The 23,091-nt window shown below is 40.1% G+C and overlaps 1 protein-coding gene across 1 annotated transcript in view; it reads right to left on the minus strand.

Annotated features, from left to right (window-relative positions):
* TTC29 (tetratricopeptide repeat domain 29) overlaps positions 1 to 23,091 on the minus strand; it is a 306,940-nt gene that overhangs the window by 208,552 nt on the left and 75,297 nt on the right. Inside the window, exon 3 of the mRNA XM_071555080.1 lies at positions 5,448 to 5,699. The gene's annotated coding sequence lies outside the window, so the exon portion shown is untranslated. The remainder of the gene's footprint in view (positions 1 to 5,447; positions 5,700 to 23,091) is intronic.

The raw sequence follows: 23,091 nt of genomic DNA on the forward strand, positions 1-23,091 counted from the left end.
CTGACAAAAATATTTTAAAAATATAGGAAACATTGGTCTTAAGTTTTTTGTACAGCCTTCTGTTTCTTCAAGAAACACCAGTACAGTACAATCGTAAACATCATCATCACTTCTCTTTTTTCTTCACCGTACAAAATCACTGCCTTATTCAACATTTACATATTTAATGCTGTTCACTGAATGGATCATTCCAAACCATATCCTCACAAACTCCACAATAAAATTATCTGTCATCAGTTTCATGATTTGCTTTACAGCAAATACTATGTATTTTCACATAAACAACCCCCACTAGCAGAAGAATTATTATTATTCTTCCCTTTTTATAGATGGAGAACTAAGAGCCACAGAGATTAAGTTCAAAATGTCAAAGGACTGCTAATTTTCTTAACAAGGCTGAGGTTGAAATGAATTCTATGGGAGAAACCTTTTGTTCATTGAATCTGAGACTCATTGTTGTTCAAAGCCACCATCACACCCCTCTGTTTAGTGTGAACACGCTCCTTGGAAAAAACACAGGATGAGAATTTTTCCTCCTTGTTTAATTTTTGGTTGCAAAGCTGAAGAGCTCTGCAGGGAACTAAAATGAATTCTAAAGTCTGGTTTAACACAGCTTTTGGCCATTCTTGTTTCATTTCTCTATCTTGTAACCTCCAGGGCATAATCCTCCCTCCTAATCAATCCTCTTTTGCATTCCTTATGGGTTCTCTTCTTATTTCTAACACACAGTTTAAGATGACTCTCATTCCAGGGAGATCTATACTCCTTCCTACTAGTATCATCTTGCTTGCTGCTAAAACTTTTTTGATTCAAAGTTATTATATGCCTCCTCCACGTTCAAATATGTAATCTTCCCAGTACTCACTAAATAGCCTCAGTTTTTCAGTTGCCTTTGCAAGGCCCCAGAAGCACAGATTTATCTTTTACATTTCTCAGAGAGAGATTTGGACAAAATTGAATCTGCTCTATTTGTAGTTTTTATGTCCAGACCCTTTAGGTCTTGCTGTTCACTGAATGCATAACACATCATTATTTTTTTCTAGTTCACTGATTATTTGAGGAAAAAAAAAAGAAATCTACCTTCATTTATTTCGAAGAATATGCAAGACCTGACTTAATTAGAAAATAAATTTGGGGAAAAAAGTTACAGTATTCAAATGTTTATTTTTTCAATGGGCATTTTTTGTGTTTAGCCTGGGTAATTTAAAGTCTTCCATGATCACATAAATTCCACTACTACTCCTTGCCCTGAACCCCCACCACCCCATCCCACATCAAAATGGATATTAGTATTATCCAGCTCCAAACTTTGCATATTTCTCGATATCCCTCTTCCTGGTGGTCCATTTTTTAATTTCACTAACAGACAATGATATCTCACTGCCCAGGGATGTATTTCTGACTTTCCTAATCAGTTTATACCCTTCAATTTTTTAATCCAGAGTACATAATGGCTACCTGCCTATCCTATTTCTATGGCTACTACAAGATTTGGTTTTGTATCCAGTATAAGGAATTTGAATTCCTTCATCCTATTGTTCAGGCTTCCAGCAGCAGGAGGAACAGCCAGTTCCAGCAATGCAGCCAGTGTACTTGATGTATCCTCTAATTTGCTATTGTTAAACATGACTTTTTCCTAAATTTCATCTTCATGCATCTATGCCTCATTCTCTTTTATTGTGTGAAGCAGAATTATGTAGTTAAGAAGTTTTAGCAGTTTTCTTTCCTGGCGTCCTAATTTGAAGCTTGTTTTACCAGACTTGTTTGCTATCAGTCCAGGAAGGTCTTTCCTATAAAGTAATTGAATTCCCTTATTTGAGGAAAGAAACATAATTCCTACATGCACCACAGAGTCCAAACACTATTATACCTTCCTAAGAGCATCACACCCTGATTTGTCAGGATTCAGGTTAAAAGGCCTGACTGTAACTTCTCCAGAGGCCGAGTCAGGTTCTCATGAGCTTCAAATGAAGTAAATGGGGGTTGATTTTATGGGAAAATCATGTAAAATCAGGCAATGCTTACAGACATCATACTTTATCACATGAGCAGAGAGAAATTACACCTACCATTCGGGGAAACCCAAACAGTGATCCAAAACCCAGTCCTTGCAATAGACCTTCATGGCTACACTTCTCTATGTACCTGTTTTGCCATTACAATCCCACTGGCCTCTGTCTATTATCATTTCATTTAGCAAACTGTAGGATTGTCGAGGCACAGAGGAGAGTGGCAAGGACTTAGGGAGAATCTAACATCCTTCTCATTCTCTTCAGAAGTTTTAAGTGCCCTGACAGCAACTGAGTGTAGTTAATACAAATATATTGCCTATTGGCACAACACACTAAGAAGGTAAATTCTCAGACAATATAGCATCAGTATCCTGGCTCCCACATCTATCCCTAACTTTCTGCTCTTCCCAGAAGAGAAATGTTTCCCAGGAGTATCTTTTAATAGGATTAAGAAAATTATATGAATTAATTTCGTGTTTAAGGAGTTGAATGTTAAATCCAACAGTAAAATGAAATGAATGCTGCTTCAAACTAAGGAACAGTAACATCCTTTTTTTTGTTATTTGTTTAGATATTAATAAGAAGACAAAGTCCTACAGGATAAAGCCTCTTGCCATATAAAATCCACATTTTGAACTGCTCAGATAAGAAAAAGTCTGCAGTTCCATGAAACCTTAAACCTCTCTGTGGTATTTTCATCTTCATTGCTCTTGTCCTAAAAGCATTTGTCTTGACATCCCTTACTGCTGGTGCCACCAAACACTCGTAGGCAATAGGGCACAGTCTGGGCCTTCTTCTGCTGAGATGTGAAAAATCAATTGCATGCCCAGCAGATGGAATCACTGGTGCAGAAAGTGACTAAACGCTGACGGTTATTCTGTGATACCAAAGTCGTGAAAGAGGATACTGCAAACACATAAACTACAAGAAAAAAAAATAGGGTGACTATATTTACAATAACTCTCTGGGTGGTATTGTTATTTGGGGCTCTCTACTATTCACTGCCAAATTAATTTTCTCTCCAAGTATTTTCTATTCACTGATAAGACAGAGATATATTATTATGCTATGACATGCACTGATATGACATCACCTCACGATAGTGAAATATAAAGAATATTTCTGTTCCCTTATCTTTATGCATTAAAAATGGAGTAGACTGACAGCAGTTTTTACATATTGTGATAGGAAACATGATTTTTATTTCTATTTCCAACTTGCGTGATTCTAGATTTTATACTATTATTTTACTAAAAAAAAAATCTAATTATTACATCCTGCACACAGTATCTCTTATATACAATTTAGTCCTGTCCTGGATATAAATAAATCCAGCCAGACTCCACTTTCTTCCCATTTTTTTCCCTTTTTTTTCCCCTATTATTCTCTGTATTTCCTGCAGATTTTAACAGCATTTCCTCACCTTCTCACATCTTCTCCAATTCTTTTTTTCTTTCTTTCACTTCACATATTGCCTTGTATATCTGTGCTAACATTCAGCTGAGCTGCAGGAAGGATTTTATTGTGTACTCCCTGTTTGTGTCAGTCCTATTATAATATAGTCAGGATCATATATTACACTAGAAAGCTCCTAGTGAAAATATAAAGAAGTCATATTATCTATTCCCAAAAGAACGTTAATCATAACCCTTTAATCATAATGCTAGTCATATACATATTTGGAAAACCTCTAACATTTTATGTTTGAGCATAGGAATAGATGTCTGAAGATACATATTCTTGCCTTGGCTTTTGCACAGTCTTGTGGTCTCAAGAAAACTATCAGATTATGTTTTCTAGTTTGGTTTCCCTGTCAAAACACATGAATAATATTGGTCTTCTTGACTGGGTGATGCTTGATTCAGCTAATGTTTATTAAGGCTTTGAAAACACTATGCCAGGCTAAAGAGGGGCAAGTTATTACTAGCTGTCAATTATGTTTTATAGAAAACACTGTGGCTGAACACTCATCAAACTAGCAAGTTGACAGAAAGAATAAAAATAGAGAAAAGAGAACAGAGAGTGAGAAAAGACAGGTTTGGAGCAGGAAAAAATTAGAGCCAAAGAAGCAAACTTTTGTGTTAAAGCTTCATAGTCTGCAGTGCTGCTCCTCACCTGCAGTGTGAAACTTCAGTGTACACACACAGCCTGGTCAAGATGAAACTCTCCAGCTTTCTGTATAAACTCTGTGCTGTAACTACCCTGATGCTAATGGCATGAGGTCAATTAACTTTGATCTATAATGACAAGAGCACTAGCTCCCTAATTTAGTGGAAAAAATAAACTTTGAGCAACCCTGAACATTCCCTGTGCACTTGGCTGTGTGTGCTCCCGCCCAGAGTTATAGTTGAGCACACTCTAGTGGCCTCTGCCGTGCCAAGAACACTGTGCACACAGAAGCACAAACATGAATGGGTTCCCACACTGGGCTCTGCAGTGTGACACACTGGCTCAGCCACAGACAACTTGTGGTCTTCCAGCCATTCCAGAACCTCTGGTCTAAAGTCTGATGATGTTTGATATTTGCAGTTTCTCCTTTCTGTAGGTTGCTTCTCAATGAGGTTATATAATGCTTTATAAACTGACTAGGGCAATTTATGGAAAAAACATGCACGTCACTGGATTAACCAGTTTGAGATCATAATTTATCTCTAATGGCCTTTCTTTGACAAGCAGAAAACAAAAGAAAATTAAAGCTGATAGGGTTGTTCTAGTAATGTCAAAAGTTGGCATTCTTTATCAGTCTTTAACTTAAAAGCAGTCCTTGTCAGAATAATGATAAAGGCATCATAGAAATTTTGCTTTTCATCTGTCTGACATATAAATCAATGATCCAAAAAACAAATCATTATATATGTATTTTTTTAAAAAAAAGTGAATATGAAACAAGCCAGCTTGTCTACATTTTTTATTCATCTCTGACAGAGTCAGTTATACCATTTCTCTGAGCACTCACTCACAGCTGAAGCTGCTCCCCCCTCCCAGTTATAACACTGACCCCGTTTAGAGAGCACATCACTAGTAGAGGCACTGAAATCAGGAGCCTTTTCCAGGGTGTGAGCTGACATAATGGGCACTTGGCTTCCTCTGGGGAGCAAGCACTCTCTTTATCACTAGGACAAATGACCTGGAGGAGAGGTATCCAAGGCTAGACACTCTATTTCCTTATAAATGCCAGATCAGATCATAACACATTACTGTGAGTCACTGTGTTAATGACCAAGCACTTCCATTTGCAGGGAAAGCACGAAAATGTACCAAGCTGAAGCCAAGCTCTGAGTATGCCAGAGCACACTTTCTAAGCAGGAACAATACTTTCAAAACTTCCCTTTCCCTTTCAGTACACAGTTTCGAAATTCATAGTTACAAACACACAAAACCATTATCAAACTTACAGCAAGCAAACAACAACAAACAAACATTATCAAGGCTTACCTTGCAGTAACTGCAACCTGTTAGAAACAGCGTAAATTAATGTCTTCTACATCAGAGGTGGTCTTCAGCTCTCAAGGGGTCTTCTCCAGGATTCTTCACTTTGGATGGTTTTTTTCTATTTTTTTTACTTTTTGAGTGCAGGTCCCTGTTCCTCAGAGTGGCCAAGTGCCAGCAACTGTATATCCTTTCTCAGAAGTACAAGACTCCACCTTGTGCCTCTAAAATCTTGAAAGCTGAGAAGGATTACTAAGCCTAAAAGATAATTGAAAAAAATTCTTTTTCAGGCTTGACTGTGATGGACTGAATGTTATTAAATCTTAAACATTGTCAAAATCATAGAAAGCAAACTGCAAGGAAGAAACAGTTTGTCTGCAGCCACTGAAGCACCTTCTCCATTGACTTTGGCATCTGGTCTTGTTTGTACCTTAGTTTGGGCAGAGGCATTTTGAATAATTTTAATAACTGGATCATAACATTGACTTAATAAAAAATAGAACTATTCAATATTTTGAATAAATAAAAATAACCACCCGCATCCTACTGTGGGAATAATTAAAGATAAATTAAGAAAGAGGAGAAGCAGAGAAGGAAAATAAAGGTCAGATGACAGAATATGAGAAAGAAGATGGAATCAGAACTAAAGGATTAGAAACATGAAAAAAAGGGGAAGAGTTTAGTAATAAAAAGGAACTACTAGAAATAAAAATATTTATTTCCCTTTTGATGACTCTATTAAGGTTAACAGAAGTCTGGGGGAAAAATGAAATGTTACATAACCACAGTAAATGAAAAAACTTCATAGAGGAAGAAACCCAAACAAATCAAACCCAAGACACTCCCCCAAAACCCCAAACAAACTAGAATAAAGGTAGGCAATTGGAACAAGAATGCATACAGAAGGAAGGAAAAACAGGAAAAATATAAAGCTGTAAAAGAAGGACAAAGGCCTTCACACTGTTCCCCAGTTCAGCCACCCCGCAGTCACAGACACTTCTTATGGCAGCTTAGATCAGAATTGCCCACCAGATATTCAGTTCATGTCAGGCCATGAAACACATGACAGTGTGTTTAAATAAACAAAATTCTTACTGCATCAAACTAACGTGTCCTAGGCAGAGATCAAAGTAGAACATGGTATCTTAGGTCCCCCAAAAAGAGGTATTTTATGTTAAAACTTTCAGAAACTGTACCCCCATTCTTGCTAGCTCTTCTAAGACTCTCACTTGCTAGACAGAAGCAATGAGATTTATTAAAGTAGAGGGTACTAGAGACTTCAATTCAAGCTCCTTTGAGAACACAGCTCTTAGGAGGCACCATTCCTCTCAATGAAGCTGTTCAGAAGTATTCAGCAGTTTTTGAACACATCCTTGGAGGTAGGAAAGCACTCAAATGTATTGCCAAATGAGGAGCCCAAGTGTAACAGTGTTTATGTTAGATGGACTATATTCTCTTCCAAATCTAAGAAATCTGTGACAAAATGTATTGATTCTTAGAACTCTTACTCCTAGACTGTTTCAGAAACTCTCATTGACTGCACTATTCTAAACACAGTATTCAAACTGAAGTTTCTACTGTGCCAATGAGCTGCTGGCAATGGACCATGCAGAGTATGTGTTTCCTCCCTCTGCCAAGGATATTAGGCTTCTGCTTAATGTGTTTTTATCTGTGTTTATCCTCTAAACTAAATTAATTGAAATCACATCCTTATCTTCTATTACAAGTCCTTCCTATTGTTTCCATCTTAAGACAACTTCTTAGTAGAGCCTGTTTGATTTCTATGGAAGTGGTATAAATAATAGTGGATGAAGAAACATAACAGATTTGGTAAAGTTCATTATATTCAGTGCCTTTTAGCTGGGTAAGTCTTAGATTAGGAATCAAAATCAAACTTTTTCAGGCATTTTTTAAATGGCAACTTGAACAAGTCCTTCTCTCCAGGGCTTGTCTCAATCCATTCTCTGCCCAGCCTGTATTTGTGCTTGGGATTGCCTTGACCCACATGCAGGACCTTGCACTTGGCTTTGTTGAACATAAAATGTTCACATGTAAAAATGGGAAATATTTGGAATTATTATTTCAGCTTTACCATGGATGTTTGCTTGCAATGAATTTTCCTTGTTTCCCCTCAGATTTTAAAGTGGTACAAATATTAGAAATCAGTTTTTCTTTCAGAGAAAGATGGTAGCATACATACATCCATGTCAGAAAGGTTAAGAAGGATGACTTTTGTATACACAGATTTAGTCAGACTTGGGCTTCTTGGTTCCACAAACAAAATTTGAATTTACCAAAAATATTTTTCCCTTTTTTTTTATACAATATCAACCACAAGCCCAGTTTTGAACACAATTTCTCTTCCCTACAGTCCTCAGGAAGTAGATTCAGCAACAACATCTGAAGAGTATAACATATAGATCAGTCCTTGTTAAGTTTATATTTGATATGTGTCATGTTAGAGAAGGTGCACAAGCACAAACTCTCCAGACAGTAGATTGTCATAATTAGCTTTTCCTCAAGCAACTCCATGACACTTGTTCCCAGGCATTCTGATGAATCTGAAATACCTTCAAATATCTTAAAGGGTGAGATGGAAGCAGATAGGTCAGATTAAGAGAAATATTTATAGATTGGATCCTTTGTCCCTAAAAAAACCCCAAAACCTGAAATCCCAAGCAACCTATACTTACTCTTGGCAAATTATCAGGTTTTGTTCCTTTTGGAAGGGTTTTGTTTCATTCTAAATTGCTGCATCTGCTGCACTTTCCTTGTTCTCTCTGTGTAGCAGTGATTATCATTTACCATCTTACAGCATTACGTTACATTTGACTGAGCATAACTTCTGTCATTTATATTGGTAATGACATTTTGCAATGTTTTTTTAGCTTAAATTGTTCATTATACTTTTTAAGATGATTTTTTAAAAGCTAATGCAAATGCTTTATTTTGAACTTCAGAAATATTCATGTTGATAGCATTTACCAGAAATATAAAAATTAGCTAAATAACAAAATATAGTAATTAAACCAGGATTTTTCCACACCAAAAAATTATTTGCTAAACTTATTATATTTTAAACATCTGTTAATCATGTCAGTCATTTTTAAAGAAAGCCTGGACTTCGTGGAAGGGTTATTTATGCAGAGTAGCTGTGATAAATAAGTGCTGGAATTTCTAATCCTGGGGATGATTTGCTGATGCAAACTGAGTACAAATGGATTTCAATTGCATTTTCTCCTACTTGTTCTGGATAAAGTTGATAGCATGCAAAACTTCACCACTAGTGATTTACACGTGTGAGGCTGAATATACACACACACGTATTGCCCATAGTGAAGCAAGCCAGAAAATTTGACTTTCAAAGTTTCCTTTTCAGTAGTACCTGCATTAGGTAGGCTGGAGACCCATTACACTCAGCTGTATGTAAAAAAGACAGTTTCTCAACTAATGAAACCATCTATCTTTTGTTCAGTCTACAGCATGACATAAAGGTGATCCTTTGAATTAAACTTACATAAAGCAGCTGTGATGGTGGCTAAGCTGAGTATCCACCTGAACCTGTGGAAATGCAGGTTTCATAGCTGTGGACCAAGATAATGGCATGCAAGGAACGCTGTTCCAGAAAATGATGTAGCCTTTCATCCCTAATAACCAAATAAAAAATGGGAAGTCAGTACTTGGGAGCTACCCTAGCAAGCAGATCTCCAGGAAACAAGGTTCCCCACAGACTCTTCCTTGATCTTAAAGCTTAACTTAAAACATTTATATGCACGTAGCACCTGGCCAGAAGACGTGGGAAGGCACTTTTATCACACTGGCTGTATTTCTTTCTTAAATAATAGATTTCTTCTTTTTTCCCCTCTCCTGGAAATGGAATGCATTCTCAATAATTTTCTGTATGTTTTTTTTTCTTTTCACATTTTAACAACCAGACAATCTTGAAAATCTCAACATCACACAATTTTGAAAAAAATCAACACCCCTCAAACTCTCCCGTGTTGAATGGCATCAAAGCTTTTGAAACACAAACCCATGTGGTCAAAAAAAGTTCAGCATTATTTAGATGAAGACTTCTTTTTGATTTTTCAAATGTGTTAATTGAATGCTAATCTTCCATCCACATTTTTTTGACATCCAAGGCACATGGATAAACTATGCCTAGGCTAACTAGATTCACCTGAAACTGCACAAGTCAGTTCAATTATGTGCAATATTTTCCCAAAGGAATTCCACAGGAGTGAAGAGCAACAGGATGTGAACCTTAAATTGCTGCTCCAAACTATTGCCAGCTTTGCAATGGTTGACTCTCCCTCATGTCTTAAGCAGGAGTTATGACACCAAATATGTAATATGTACATAAACCTGTACATACTGCACCTGTATCTTTGTATTCTTCAAATTATTCGTTCTTATCAACTTCCCTAATGCAGCACACAATCAGTTAGAGATGCAAACCTTCACGAAAACAACATAAAGATTAGGAGCTGGCTGGAGGGTCGGGCCCAGAGAGTGCTGGTAAATGGAGCTGCATCCAGCTGGTGGCTGGTCACTAGTGGTGTTCCCCAGGGGTCTGTGTTGGATCCAGTCCTGTTTAACATCTTTATTGATGATTTAGATGAGGGGATTGAGTCCATCATCAGCAAATTTGCTGATGACACCAAGTTGGGAGGGAGTGTTGATCTGCTGGAAGGCAGGAGGGCTCTGCAGAGGGATCTGGATAGACTTGAGAGATGGGCTGATTCCAATGGGATGAAGTTCAATAAGGCCAAGTGTTGGGTCCTGCACTTTGGCCACACCAATCCCCTGCAGCGCTCCAGGCTGGGCACAGAGTGGCTGGAGAGCAGCCAGGCAGAAAGGGACCTTGGAGTACTAATTGACAGGAAGCTCAACATGAACCAACAGTGTGCCCAGGTGGCCAAGAAGGCCAATGGGATCCTGGCCTGGATCAAAAATAGCATGACCAGCAGGACCAGGGCAGTGATCCTTCCCTTGTACTCTGCGTTGGTGAGGCCACACCTTGAGTACTGTGTTCAGTTCTGGGCCCCTCAGTTCAGAAAGGATATTGAGATGCTGGAGCGGGTCCAGAGAAGAGCAACAAGGCTGGTGAAGGGACCGGAGCACAAGTCCTATGGGGAGAGGCTGAGGGAGCTGGGGTTGTTTAGCCTGGAGAAGTGGAGGCTCAGAGGTGACCTCATCACTGTCTGTAACTACCTGAAAGGAAGTTCTAGCCAGGTGGGGGTTGGTCTCTTCTCCCAGGCACTCAGCAATAGGACAAGGGGGCACGGGCTTAAGCTCTGGCAGCGGAAATTTAAGTTGGAGAGCAGAAAAAAATTCTTTCCAGAGAGAGTAATCAGGCATTGGAATGGGCTGCCCAGAGAGGGGGTGGATTCACCATCCCTAGAGATTTTTAAATGCAGATTGGACGTGGCGCTGAGTGCCATGATCCAGTAAATGAACTGGAGTTGGACCAAGGATTGGACTCGATGACCTTGGAGGTCTTTTCCAACCCAATCAATTCTATGATTCTATGATAAATCAACCTCGATGCTTCCACTGAAGCAAACAGGAAAACACACCTGGAATCAAATGACAAGTAGCTTAGTGCATTGCTTATTCATCTTTGACTACATGAAAAAATGAAAGGGGATTTCCACATGGATTTTAGGTTTCTTTTCAATATTATTATTTCCTTTACTAATAAGAAATCCCCAAATATGTTGCACATTAAGACCAGTGTATGTTGAGTGCATAGGCTGAGAAAATAAAGCCATTTTTGCTTGCGCAAAACAACTCTTCACGTATTTTTTAAGGAAAAAAGTTTGATTTTGCTTCAGCTTCGAGAATAACTCCTGCATTTTGGTTGAGAACAAATCAGAAAAAAGCCCCAACCCAACCCAAACAAAACCCCAACCATGGCACAAAAAGAATCCAGACTCAGATTACTCAAATCTGCAAATTAGAGCACTTACTTACTTGAGTTCCTGACTGCGACTCCATTGCTACTGTGATATGAAGAGATTTTTCTGTGGTTTAAATGTGAGAGGAAATACATTTTAGGAGAAAAACTGTGAAAGAAGTTTTTACCCTTATTACTTCTATGGTCTGGGATGTGCTAAGTTCTGTTACCAAATTTTAGCCTTAAACAACCTCCCACTTACTGCATCTCAACTTTTGTCCCTTATCAAGTATTCCCAGGGACTTGAGAAGCAAACATTCAAAAGATCACAAGTATACAGTAGGAAAAACAGCTGTAGAGTCTGCATACAACCCAGGCAGTAACAAATAGAATTAGATCCAGAGAAAAAACAAATGAGGGAATATTGGAAAACCTCACCATAATTTTTACTTGTCACTACAGAGGAAATCTTTTCTTTCCATCACACAAGATCAGGATTTGAAATGAGAAAAAGGAGCAGCTCTCTTTCCCTGCAACAGAACATGAACATGAAATACCTAAAAGCATTTTGGGTTAGTACGGCTGTTACAACTGAGCTCATTTCTCTAGACAATTATTCTAGAATTGCATATGTATGGGAAAAGAACAAATATTCCTCTTTACTGCCTGTCCCTGTGAAGGTGTATTGTTTCCAGGTAACATTTTGGAACATGAGGCATGGGAAATTCTCTGTGCAACCAGCAGCAAATCAGCCCTCCCCTCTGCGCTCTCAGGCTCTGAAACTCTTTAAGAGCACTCACTGGTTTCTCTACACTTCTCAGGAAAGAAACTCCTGAAAAATCAGCCAATGTGAGGCCACTAGTTTTCAGTTAGGCAGTTTTGAATTTGGGCAGGTTACGCTACCAACACAAGTTTAGCGATATCGAGCAAACCATTGCAACTGTAAGTGCTGAGTGGTCCTCCCTGGGATGCTGCTGCGTTCATAGAATCATAGCATCAATTGGGTTGGAAAAGACCTCTGAGATCATCAAGTCCAACCCTTGGTCAAACTCTAGTCCCTTTACCGGATCATGGCACTCAGTGCCATGTCCAATCTCAGTTTAAAAACCTCCAGGGATGGTGAATCCACCACCTCTCTGGGCAGGCCATTCCAATGCCTGATTACTCTCTCTGGAAAGAAGTTTTTCTGATCTCCAACATAAATTTCCCCTGGCAGAGCTTGAGCCCGTGCCCCCTTGTCCTATTGCTGAGTGCCTGGGAGAAGAGACCAATCCCCACCTGGCTAGAACTTCCCTTCAAGTAGTTATAGACAGTGATGAGGTTCCTCATCTTAGATGTGGAGAAATGAGTGTCTTTGAAATGAGATTCAAACAAATCCCTGTGTAATAAGCAGGACACCCACTATATTTTGTGACAAATAAAGGAAGCGAGCACAGCCTCAGTTAGAGCTTAGCAACTGGAGCATTCTTCTTGGACACAGGTTCAAACCCCTGTAGTCAGACCAAATCCTGGCTTTCCTGGGCTAATATCACAACCACTGAGCAGCTGAAGTAGCAGTTTCTTCCCTCCCTCATGTATTTTGTAAAGTCTGCTCAAGGAACAGCAGAAGGCAGAGCACAGGAGCTGGGATGGACAGAGAAACACCAACTTTTTAAACAGTGAGAAACCTTAGAGATGCTCCCAAGATTTAAAGGTTGGACACAGACAATCCAAAGGGCAGGCACCTCAGTGAGCTCCAAGTCCCTGATGTGAATTTATACCTGAAACTGTCACTGTTCAAGGTTGCTAAATGCGCTTAGGAACTCATCATCTTTACACTGAAAATATAAAATTGTTGCTTAGCATGAGGCTATTCTCTGCCCTTATTAAGCATGTAAAGAAGAATCATAGAATCAAAGAATCTCTTGGGTTGGAAAAGACCTCCGAGATCATCAAATCCAACTCTTGGTACAACTCCAGTCCCTTTACCAGATCATGGCCCACCTCTGTGGGCAGGCCATTCCAATGCCTGATTACTTTCTCTGGAAAGAATTTTTTTCTGATCTCCAACTTAAATGTCCCCTGGCAGAGCATGAGCCTGTGCCCCTTTGTCATATTGCTGAGTGCCTGGGAGAAGAGACCGACTCCCACCTGGCTAGAACTTCCCTTCAGATAGTTATAGACAATGATGAGGTCACCTCTAAGCCTCCTCTTCTAAAATTGTTAACTCCTGCTCCAGCACATTTACAGTCAGTCCAACACTGAGTCTTGGTATATCCTTTTCAAGTGGAGACAGCAAATATTGCTTCACAGTAGTTTTACTTTCTCAAAAGGAACTAAAGAGGATCTGGCAATGACATCCAGTCTCTGCACTGATCGGTCTATGAACTACTTGGGACTACAAAAGAAAGTCCAGGCTTATGGCCAAGCCACTTGTTTGGTGCTCAATCTCACTCTTGGTATTAACTCAGCTTTCCCTTGTGACCCTGGGCAAGTCGCCTACCAGTCTCTGTTATCCAGCTATAAAGCATTCAGAATTCAGAGTATACCTCCATGTTTCCTCCCCATCTGCCAGGTCTATTTTCATTGTAAACATTGGGCAGCAAATGTCTTCTATTATTCATGGAGTAAGGCCAGACAGGACTAGAACACCTTCTCGTCTGACCTTCTGCATAGCAGAAGCCATTATGTGTATATACAATACTCAGTGGGGAGCTGATCACAAATGGGGTCTCCGGATGCTCTTTCAAAGGAAAAGAAATAATAATAACATTAACTCAAATGCAGTCATCACCATCCTCTATACATCTAAACTGCTGGGCCTACTTAGTATTTTGAAGTAAACTTTTTTGGTTTTTGTTGGGGGTTTTTTTGGTGTTTTGTTTTTTTTTTTAAGCCAGCAAAATTCTGAGCGTTTCTTCTTAATTTTGAAAGTTGTTTCAGAAGAGAACTTTTAAAAATTAAAGTTTTTGAAGGCGTTCATAAACATCAGAGTATTTTAAAGACAAGAATACTTGAACATCCAAGTTCCTGACCTGATAATGGTGTGCACTAATGCATTCAGTACTAGCACAATTGTTCCTAAACTAAACCTATTACGTATTTAAGAGAACATAAATTCTGCAAATCAGTTAGATTGTCTGGACATGATGCATAAAACTAAATCAGACCTCCTTAGATTAACTTACCCTAGTCATCAATGACTAAATATTATAAGGCTTTTCCAAGTAAAATACCCATTGTGTATATAAGTTAATAATCAGTAACCAGTTTAACCAAATCACAATCCTTAACTTTGATGAATTTTCAGCTGATGTCTTCGGTCACATTATTTGTTTTCTGTAGGTTTATAATGGAGTATTTAAATGGCACTCAATTCTATTTAAGAGAGGATCAAATCAAATTTAGCTTAATGAGAATTAAGTCTACTCCTCATCCCTGCTTCCATAAAAAAAGAAAACTGTAAGACTACTCAAAGTATTTTCATGTCTTACATCTTGATGGACTGGAAGAAAATACAAGCAAATAGTGGGACACCACCCCCCACCACTCCCCCACAATAACAAATGTGACAAAAGGCATCATATCATGTAACTTCACCTCCTTAAACAGTTTATAACTGTGTTACATAGTGCCATCAGGTCAGCTCTCAGAAAAACACCATTGTATTGACAAAAGCAGTAATTCACATTGTTTCTCATCCAAGTGTGTGTGCACGTTTTTCCTCAGGCTTTCCAATTCTTATTTAAGGAACTATGATCACCTCAGTGTCAAAATTCAATTTATCAAATCCAATATATATTAAGGGAGTGAAATGTAAGTGCTTGCAGCATGTAAGAGTTCAAACAAGGTGATTTGATCATCCCCTCTGGACTTGCTGTGACACCTAACACAGATGGAAGACATGCTGTCTGCTTTCTGCCTCCTTATAGTAAGACCAAGATGATTTAACCACAGAATTTGAGACAGAATGTAGGACAGTCCTCAACTACACTTGCTTCTCATCCAACAGCTAAGTAGGCATTATCTGTGAGATCTGCTTTCAGGAAAAGTACACTGAAGAAATGAGGTAAAGTTTACCAGATTGGAAGATAATACAACCTACTTAACTTGCAGGGTGGCCACATTCAGGAAAATGTCCTGTGGTCAAGGGCTCCAAGACTTAGAATGGACCCTGTTATGCAGAATGTGATGGAAGAAATTGGTACTAGAGCTGGAAGAAATGAAAGTGTGGTACTACCCAGGACAAGAATCTGACATCAGGAGGTAACAGGAAACTGGTAGGTTTGAAAGGGATATCACCTGATCTAATTTAACACTGGAGAGGGCTCAGGAGACACAAAATCAGGGAGAGCTGAACCCTGAGTGAGCCAGGAAACTGGAGTGAACACTGAGGTAGAAATGAGATGAAGGATTCAAGGAAGAGGACTGGGAAAAAATACAGTGTCAGGGAGAAAGTTCACTGTTTGAGGATGCAGTCCATCAGATGAAACTTCTCAGGTACTTGGATGGTGTGGGAAAATTTCTTGACTCCCAGCAAGGCATTAGGGAACCCACAGGAGGCACCCCCTTTCTTCTTTTCTACTGACAGCATAAAAAATAACTCCCTGCTATTGCTGTCAATGACACTGTTAGCTCAAGTAGCAGATGGTTGTCAGATGCATACAAAGATTACCATCTTGCTGATGACCCCTATGGGGGGTGTTATGATTCCACAAAATCTAGTCTGATGTTTTCAGTTTGCTTTTCTGAAAAGCTAGGGAATTGCACAAAGTATTAACAAGAATATTATGCTCGCAAGCAAAGAAACTGTTAATACAAGCACCATCAAAATTACAAACGCCTGTTCCTTTTTAACGTGCTCTCTTCTGTGCATGCTCCTTGTGATGCACATTGCTCTACAGTGATCCCAACTGCAACTGTCTTCATAATTTTGTCTCTTTTTCTGTTGTTGTTTGCTTGGATTTTTTCTCAATGCAGAAGGTGGGTGGCAAATTAAGGAGATCAGTATGGGGGAAAAAAAAGAGTATATTCTTAGGGTCAAGACAGTTTCATGCTGCCTAGAAAATGAGATATCTGCTTCTTATATGTAACACAAGGCAGGACTCGACAGAATCCTTAACTGACTTATGGTCTCTAATTCTCTAACTTCTCACACATCCCATGTGAAACACCTGGGCAAGTTTTCTGAGTTCTCAGCCAGAGTTTAACATATTATAGTGGTTTTCTGAATACCTAATAGAGTATAAAAATACAGAGTGCTTTGAAAAACTTTTTTGAAATATCTCACCGTGACCACCAAAATTAAGAGCAGCTTGGCAATTTTCAGCTCTGTCTCACAACAGTGTCCAGGCTGCCCAGTAACACTGCATAATTTTATATGGATATCATAAACTATTACAACAATGTCCACAAAGAAATTACTGATTCAGTCATCATCACAGAACATGATTGTCATATCTTGTCTCCTTCAATGAAGATAGAACAAAGTGTTGAATGCTGATGAAGTAAAGACCATCCCAGCTGAAGATGAAAGAACACACTGACATGGCAAAAATAAGCAGTGTGTTTGCATACATAGACACTGCACTTCTACTTCTGTAGAAAGGAGAAAACACAGGATGCAGAGACAATGCCAAATTCAACAGTGCCTTGCTAATCCAGATTTTTCGAATGCAATAGGCTATAAACTCATCTGTGCAGTTTTCACAATTTATAGGAAAAAGACAAACCCTCAAAATATGAATCAAAGTGTAACCCATTTTTCTGCTCATGACAGGGGGTTTGTACTAGGTAACCTTTAAAGTCCATTCCAATCCGAACAACTCTATGATTCTATGATTTCGTACCAATTGGGAACTATAACCTGACATGTTACTTTAGAACAAAGTGCAGCACAAAGTTCTGGCAAAGATAAACTTAATTAAATGATATTGACTAATTTTCTGGCACTGAGAATCAGAATTTGTTCCAGTTAGAACAGACTCAAGCAAGTCCACTATTTCCATTTGTGGTCTTCAGGCATAGTGCAGTCTGTGCAGGATGTGGATTTTAGAGGTTTCATCCATAGGCAGGAGCACTCCCTTCAAACCATTACAGTTCCAGATAAAACCAGCCCCAAGCACACTTCTGGGAAACCTACCCCATGTATATGTGCTTGTGTCAGACACACCTTTAACCTGTGCATGGCGTGAGCTCCTTGGGGAGGCCAGCAGGACCAGGGCAGTGATCTGTGCCTGGAACTGGTGAAGCTACACCTCCAAACCTGTGTCCAGTTTGGGCCCCTCACCACAGGAAAGACATTGAGGTGCTGGAGCAAGTCCAGAGAAGGACAATGGAGCTGGGGAAGGGACTGGAGCACAAGTCTTGTGAGGAGGAGCTGAGGGTGTTTAGCCTGGAGAAGAGGAGGCTCAGGGGAGACTTTATCACTCTCTACAACTCCCTGGAAGGATAATGTAGCTAGTGGGTGTTGGTCTCCCAGGTAATAAGAGATAAGACCAGAGGAAATGGCCTCAAGTTGCACTGGATTTCAGGAAAAATTTCTTCACTGAAGCGTTGGTCAGGCATGGAAACAGGTTGCCCAGGGTGGAGGTATTTAAAAGACACTTAATGTGGCACTTGGGGATATGGTTTAGGGGTGGGCTTGGCAGTGCTGGGTTAGCGGTTGGTCGCGATGATCTTAAAGGTCTTTTCCCAACCTTAAAGGTTCTGCGATTCCCTGAAATCCCTGGGAATTCGGCGAAGAGCAACGGCGCCATCTAGCGGCGACCCGGGGCGGGAATCAGCGTGGGAAACGAGGGAGCCAGGGAGAGCTCCCAGGGAATGCGGCCGCGCCCCGGAGCGCCCCATCGCAGCTCCGGGAACGCCGGGCGGGGCCGCGGGGAAGGAAGCGCTCTCGTGTGGCTCTGGTGAGATGAGAACAGGCACAGACACGGCGGGTCACACAGTGGGCTGCGGGGTTGGAAGGTCCCCTAGTCCAAGCCCTCTGTAATGAGCAGGGACATCTTCAACTAGATCGGGTTGCTCAGAACCCAGTCCCACCTGATCTTGAATGTTCCCAGGGATGGGACATCCACCACCTCTCCAGGCAGCCCGTTCCAGTGTTTCAGCACTCTTGTAAAAAATTTCCTCCTTACACCTAGTCCAAGTCGACCCTCCTTTAGTAAAAAACCATTGCCCCTTGTCATGTCTCCAACAGACCCTACTAAATAGTACATCCCCAGCTCTCTTGTAGACCCCTTAGGTGCTGGAAGGCTGTTTTAAAGGTCTCCTCAGAACCTTCTTTTCTCCAGGCTGAACAACTACAACTCTCTCAGCCTGTCTTCACAGGAGAGATGCTTCAGTACCCTGATCATCTTGGTGACCTCTGCACCCAGAGGTTCTAAAAAGTCCATGTCTTTCCTTGCTGGGGACCCCAGGAGCAGGATGCAGCACTGCAGGTGGGGTCTCACCAGAGCAGAGCAGAATCAAATTCCCTCACCCTGCTGGCCATGCTGCTTTGGATGCAGCCCAGGACACAACTGGCTTTCTGGGCTGTGAATGCACATTGGTGGCTCATGTCCAGCTTCCCATCCACCAGTACCCCAAGTCCTTCTCTGCAGGGCTGCTCTCAATGCCTTCATCTCCCAGCATCTATTGATAATATGGGTTGTCCCAACCCAGGTGCAGCAGCTCGCTCTTGGCCTTGTGGAAAATCACAAGGTTCCTATGGGTCCTCTTCTCGAGCTTGTCCAGGTCCCTCTGGATGACATCCCATCCCTTAGGATTTTCAAAGAATCCTCCGCTTTGTCCATAGATGCCAATTCATTATGACAGACTCTTAACAAGACTCCAGTTGGCATATACATAAATTTACTTTTTTTTTCCCAGATCAGAAAAAATAGATTGGAAAAAATAAGGAAATCCTTGACACAACAATTCATTTGTCAGATCATAAATAAATAAAATAAAGAACTACTTAATGAAGAGACTATGAAGAATTTTCTGGACACATGGGAAAAATACATTTTTCCACCTTCCTATCTTAGAAAGCTGAATCATTTTTGCTGTTTCTGGAAAGCTTCATTCAGCCTAATAGTGACACTTGCTGTGAAAACATGCCATGGAAGAGCTGGCACATAATAATCAGTTCAAACCAGAGCCTTACAAGTGGGAGCACTGAGCAAAGGCGCAGGCGCAATGTGGTCACTTTGTGCTCTAGCCCTCCAAAACTTCCACAGTCTACACAAGATCAAATTAAATATGCTCTAACTTGCAGCTCAGATGTTTTACTACACCTGTGCAAGTCAACCCAAAATTTCTAAAAGGAAATCATGTTTCAGTAGCTTGAACTATCCTTGACTAGTAGGAAACCGCACACAACAGGACAAAAAGGTTTCGAAGAGTCATTCGAGGTAATGCCTCCATGAGTGCATGGGATTGAGTCCTTGGGTAATGTGATGCAGGAAGTTTCTTTAGCCTAACCCAAACTTTTGTGAGTGTGTGACCCTGTGTTTATTTATCATCCATAAAGCAAATGAGGCTTCTGCTTCTTCATGGTTTGTACCAGAACAGGAGGCTTATGCAGTTACAGGCAAAAGGCAAAGAGACCTGTGATGGTTTAAGCCCTAGCCACAGATCCATCTTTCCAAGCCTATTACCCCTAAATCTGATTTATGAGAAGGGGATACACATGTTTACATCAGTGTTTAAAGCTAAAACACTGGGCTTCACATGACAGTGGCTGAGACTCAAGCCCTTCCTTGACTCAGCTTAGAGGCAGAAACCTCCAGCAGAGATGCAGCAGAGAGCTGCAGTTTAAGGAGACAGTTTAAGGTACCATATCAAGGTTCCCCAGAAGTTGTCTGTTAAATCCCCAAGTCAAAAACCTCAGTGACATTTTTATAGGCATCCACCTGACTTTCTGTGTCCCAAAAGGTGACAAGGAAGGTGATTAAGCTTAGCATGTACATCACAGCAAGTAGCACTGTTGAAAAAGAGTACATGTGTCCTTAATATACTACTGAAAACTCTTCCACTCAAAGAGGCCTAGATGAAGTATTTTCAAACACTTGCTAGGTCCCTCTGACTGAAATGATTCTTGGTTGATTCAACAAGCAGATTTCTTATACACAGAATACAGGGAGGCTTCTTAATCACACATCACAGATGGGTGCATATGTAGGAACAGAAACTGTGAAAAGGACAACACAGCCACATGAAAATCAAAAATAATCATAACAGTGAAACCCTTTCTTTCCCTCCTAAAAACTATCAACAGTAAATCACATGCTGGGTAGCAGCAGTTTGTTCACGTGCTGGAGAGAAGCAAATAAAGTAAAACTCAAAAAAAAAATGTCTAAAGAGTTACACAAGCCAAGCCCTTTGAGAGAAAAAACAGCCCTCTGAATAACCAAACAGTGGGTCCTGGCATTAATTTTTAGAGTTGTTATTCTTCTCCTATATGACTGCAGTAACCCTGAAAGTCTATTTACCCTTCTGAGATCCATGCAAGAATCTATTTATAATTGTGGGACACCAGTGCTAGTGCATCATGACACTGGCCTCTGTTACTGGAAATGATCCTGGCTGATTTACTAGCAACAGAATGAGTGACTGACATAACCCATGAGAACAAGGAGTACAGTTCTTAGAGAGAAAGTACTAAAAAGAAAAGAGAAGCCTTGAGATGCAAGGAAAGGTAGTAAAAAGAAAGCAAAAAATATGAAAAAGTTTCCCTTTTGAGTGCAACTATCTTTATGTACAGATAAACAAATGGAGTAAAGAACAGACCAAAGACCAAACTACTACATCAGCTCTTGGATGTTCTAATCAAGATAACAAAGGGTATACTTGTCAAAGATGAAAAGCATCCATAAGCACAAAAACAAACAAAAAAAAAGCCAAGGGAACCAGACCTAACCTGAACTTTTAAAAAGCCTTGCTCCTCTTACTCAGACTGTCCAGAACACCACAAAACCACTAGAATAAAACTCCTAAAACTGATTTTTCCAGAAGTTTGAGAGTTATTCTCCTCTGCAACCCATAAGTACACTATGTTCACTGAACCAGAAAAAAAGTCCTATTGAGATATCAGCTGACACATTTTTGCATCTTCCACAACTTTCTCTTTTCCATTCCCTTGTGTGCTGCATCAGTCAACACTTCACAACATCGACATTCCCTTATCAACAATCAGACACTAGTGTTCATGGCATTCCCTTGCCAATGCATAGGCAAGCTTGACACATGCCTTATTTATTTTGGAGATTTGATAAGCTGTGATTCTTGGCTCTTGGAATTTCTAAGTTTGGGAATGGCTTTATTTATCACCAGCTCTGAATTAAGGCTATAAAACTGCTACAAAAACATGCAGATGGTCCCTTAAAGGAGAGCTGTGCAACACTGCAAATGAAATGGTTAAGCACAATATCTGTTTAAGAATAAAAGCAACTAAGCTGCATGCTCAGGGATAAGCCACAGCAGTACTGATAGCACTAGAGTGTTTACCATGCTCTGTGGTAACAGGAGTCTATTTATATGGGTTGGTGCACAGACCAGGCACTCTGCTAAGCACAGGTGAATAAGAGTACACACACAGTTGTGGGCAGTCTTCCCCCTTTTAAACTAAACTCTCAAGTTACACAAATAAACCCCTTTCAAGGTGTTTTTCCTAGAATTTAAGTGAGTGAAGAGCAAGCCACAGCATTCCCACAGTTGAAAATGCTTCTGGGTATTTAAGTGTCACCCAGTGGACAAGCTGCTTTGCACAGTCAGCAGGAAAATAAATCTTAGTAGGGTTTCCAAAGGGCATCCCCACGTCACAGTGACTACGTGGAGAAAGAAGGGTATTCCTCCATGTATGATATTTCCTCCTAACCCATCTCAGGACAGTTCATCTATAGCATTTGGAACTGTATATTTCAGAGGAAGCTGCTATTCCAGATAGTAACAATGAGTGAATTGGTTTAGTACAGGTCATTGTTCCATGATAAAGGAGTCTGTTGCTTGTACAGAGCAAAGTATCCCTATAAATATCAGCTTCTTACAGTTATTTCTCTTCTTGGTAGTGGCTAATACCTGGAGTGTCAAATTAAAGAACAAATGTGGTGACTGTGCCCTATATTGTAAAATCAATAAGGTAACAAGTCTCCTTGGATCCTTTATTCTAAGGCAAAGTCTGTATTGTCTATGCTCCTGTCTACAGCAGAAGATATTTAACTGCGAAGTTCATATTGTAGGAGTCAACAATAGTCTGGAAAGTGCTTTACCTCAGTTTGAAGATGACATGTTCATCAAGGAGCCATTTCTCAAAGGAAAACTAAAAGAATACAGGCAACCCTAAAAACAGTGCTGGATGGGTTTTGCAGCCATAGTATTTAGGTTATCTAGCACCATCCTATGGAAGATTCGGGATCACCCAGGCCAAGGAAGAAAACTTGCAGATTCAGTAGGTTATTAGACAATACATTTTATCATAGGGGTTTAGCTGCATCTTCTGTTTTGCCTGGGTTGCTTTGAGTTTGTTTGGGTTTTGTTACCTTTTTTGCACTGTTGTGCAACCTGTCAATTTTGAGTCAACAATAAGAAAGCCTTCCTTCAATATTTCCTTTCCCCAGGGCAATATACCTATTACTTTGGAAGAGGGACTGCACCTTTGCTTTCACTATGGGTTTTGACCAGATGTGCATTTGATGTAGAAGGTGTAATTGCAGTAGATGCCCATCCACATCGCCGTAAGTTTGGTCAGAAAACATGTAGCTCTTCTCTGAATTAGTTCTGCCTGTACCTTCC

Source organism: Pithys albifrons, chromosome 5 (genome assembly GCF_047495875.1).
Source record: "Pithys albifrons albifrons isolate INPA30051 chromosome 5, PitAlb_v1, whole genome shotgun sequence".
Lineage (NCBI taxonomy): Eukaryota > Metazoa > Chordata > Aves > Passeriformes > Thamnophilidae > Pithys > Pithys albifrons.